This window comes from Monodelphis domestica, chromosome 2 (assembly GCF_027887165.1).
Source record: "Monodelphis domestica isolate mMonDom1 chromosome 2, mMonDom1.pri, whole genome shotgun sequence".
NCBI classification, from domain to species: Eukaryota; Metazoa; Chordata; class Mammalia; order Didelphimorphia; family Didelphidae; genus Monodelphis; species Monodelphis domestica.
In genome coordinates, this window is record NC_077228.1 from 438,232,855 (window position 1) to 438,236,301 (window position 3,447).

Sequence of the window (3,447 nt, forward strand, 5' to 3'; positions counted from 1 at the left end):
AAGGTGAATACTATGGAAATGAGGTTTTGAGTAATAAGAGTTGTATAACCTGGTGGAATTGCTTATCAGCCCTGGGAGGGGGGGAAGGGAAAAGGGGAGGGGAGAGAACCTGAATCTTGCAACCATGGGAAAATAGTCTATAAATAAATAAAAATATAAATATATACACTGTTATTACAATAATACTTTCTGAATTTTTATCATACTTGACTTGACCCATGCCAACTCGGCAATAAATTATAAATTTCATTTAGGGCTTCTTGGGCATGTTTAAACTATGAATCTGCATGTCAGTGAAATCAAGACATATCAAAAGAATATGTAGGGGGCAGCTGGGTGGGTCAGTGGATTGAAAGCCAGGCCTAGAGACGGGAGGTCCTGGGTTCAAATCTGGTCTCAGACACTTCCTAGCTGTGTGACCCTGGGCAAATCACTTAATGTCCATTGCCTAGCCCTTAACTACTCTTCTGCTTTAGAACCAATACACAACATTGATTCTAAGACAGAAGGTAAGACTTAAAAAAAAAAAAAGAATATGTGTATTAGTATCACAGGGGTATACAAGGTGTTCAAGGACGACTAACATCTCTGGTGAGAGCCATTTTCAGGGCTACTTTCCTCTTTTGTTGTCTACCTGCCACCCAATTCTCACCTGTGGCTTCAAGAAGCTATAGCTTGCCACATCCAGCCATAAACTGACTAAACCAAGCTGAGGATAAAGGACCAGCCTTCAGTGGTAGGGACAGTGTCTACCCCAGCAGGGAATGGACAGATGAGAACAATTTGTTCCAATCAATGGCCATGAAGGCAACTGAAGCAGGAACTGTGGAGCCCTTAGAGCTTGATTAGATATCAAAGACACCAAAGTCACCCGCTGTATCCTGAGCCATCATCAGTTGTCTTGCCACTGGACAACTTGAATGACTGGAACAGAGAGCGAGGCCAACAACTTTGTGTGACTGCCTCACTTAAAGCCAATCCATGCACAAGACATTGGTCTTCTTCAAAAATGAAAGACGAACAACATTAGTATCCCATCAGCACTATTTCTTTCATCTGCTCTGCTCCTGTATAGGTCTAAAATAAACAAAGATTTCATCTTGCTATTTAATCACAAAATTTTTCATTACAATTTTTAAAAATATTTATTTCATTTTACAAATGTAAACCTACCTACTGTTAGTCTCTGGAACAAAAGTATTCATATGAAATTGAATATAAGATTGGAACAATATAGATCTTTGAATCATTCTATTTTAATTTCATTACATTGAAAATCAAGAGAGTTGGAATCTAATTCTTTCTCTACCTCTCTTTAGCTGTGTGTTCTCAAAGAATGTGTTTCCCCTCTCTGGTCTCATTTTCCTTAGTTCTGCATAAAATGAAAGAATTTTAATTAATTCAGTATTTAGTAAAGTTTCTATCTCCTATGCCCTTGGGTTACATAAAAAAAAAACCCAACATCACATAGTTTCTACCCTCAAGAAGCTTGCGATCTTTACAAGAAGTACACAGATAAGTCCCTTACAGTCTGTTGGTCAATAAGCATTTAATAAACATTTACTATGATATATGTAAGATACACCCAGATAAGAATGATAAGCATTTATTAAGCACTTATGTGCCAGGGACTGGGGACACACAGAAAAGTAAAACATATCACTCCCACTCTCAAGGAGCTCATTAGAGATTTGGGCAAAATGCTGTAGTGAATTTTGAGGAAGAAAAAAGCATTTTGAGCTGGGGGAATGAGGGAAGACTTCAGAGTGGAGGTGGCTCCTGAGTTGAACCTTAAAGGAGGAAAAGAGAATATCAAGGTCCTTTTCAGTTTTGCTTTTCTTAAACCCTTACCTTCTGTCTTAGAATCATTACAAGTACTGTTCCAAGGAAGAAGAGCAGTTAAGGGCTAAGCAAATCGGGTTAAGTGACTTGCTCAGGATCACACAGCTAGGAAGTGTGCAGTCACATTGAAGCCAGGATCTCTCATCTCCAGACATAACTAGCCATCCAGCTGCACCTTTTTTAGTTTTAAAGTTCTAAAATTAAAAACATTTTTTGAATTTTATTATATACAGTAACTATTATATATCAGGTTTCAAGTATTTTAGTAGATATTTTCCTTCCTTAAAACTTAAAAATGGTTACAATCTAGTTTAATGGTTTTCCCAAGTTAGCTTCATGCTTCACTCAGTTTCTATAAAATCGGTTCAAAATATCAAGGCTATGTCTGAAAATGAAAGCCCGCTAGGGTTTGGGAGATGCTTGAAAATCAAGTCACAAGATTGTGAATGTTCCTAGTGGCTTGCCCTACCAAGAAAAACGTAGGAACCTTCCCTTTCTGAAACAGTTAAGTGGCTAGACCTATAGCTGGAAATCTTAGCAAAAGCTAAAGTGATTCTCAAGTAAAAAAGGCCTGAAACAAAGGCATAGCTGATGTTTGGGGGGAGCTGAGGAGGTGGGATGGGGGTGAAACACACTTGAAATTCACTGTTACAGAAAAAGCAACAATGATGCATCTCATTGTCACTGCACCAATGATAAATTGGCTCATTCATTTTATATATGTGTGTATATATAATATCATATTATATATAGAGGGAAAGGAGAGAGAGAGAGAGAAAGAGAGAGAGAAAGAGAGAGAGAGAGAGAGAGAGAGAGAGACTGTGTGTATGAGTATGTGTGTGTGTGTGTGTGTGTGTGTGTGTGTGTGTGTGTGTGTTAGGATGTATGGGGTGTTCAAAGAGGAGTAGCACCTCTGGTATGAGGGCTGACTGAGCCCTTTTCAACAATATTCATTCATCTTTGGTATGCCCATTTTTTACCCAACTCTCACCTGTGTCTTCAAGCATGCACAGTAGCCACACCATGGTAAAACCTTTTGTGCATATGGACTAAACCAGGTTGAAGATAACTGGCAGTTCTCAAACCTATTGACTGAGTAAGGGAGGTGTCTACCCCAAGCATGTGAAGGCTTCCCCTTGAGGAATGGGTAGATGAGAAGACTTTATTCTATTGACCATGAAGGTGACTGAAGCAGGAACTGTGGGGTGCTTAGAGCTTGGACAGACATTAAAAACATCAAGATCATCCACTTCATTCTGGGCCATTGCCAGCCATCCTGACTTTTGTCCTGCCACTGGACTTTGATGATTCTGGAAAAGAGAGAGAGACTGATGACTTTGTACAACTCTGCCTCACTTAAATTCAGTTCACGGGCAAATCAAGATATCACTCCATGATGTCATTGGTCCTTTACAAAGAAAAGACAAACAACAACAATACATACATATATATGTACATTTCCCAACAAAATTGTACTCATAACTATGAGAGATGCTTACACAGTACTTTTTTTTCAAGAAGGTTATATGTAACTGAGAAGAAAATACATGTAGAACTCTTCATAGGATTTAATGCTAGAAGTTGTCTTACAGATCATTTAATCAA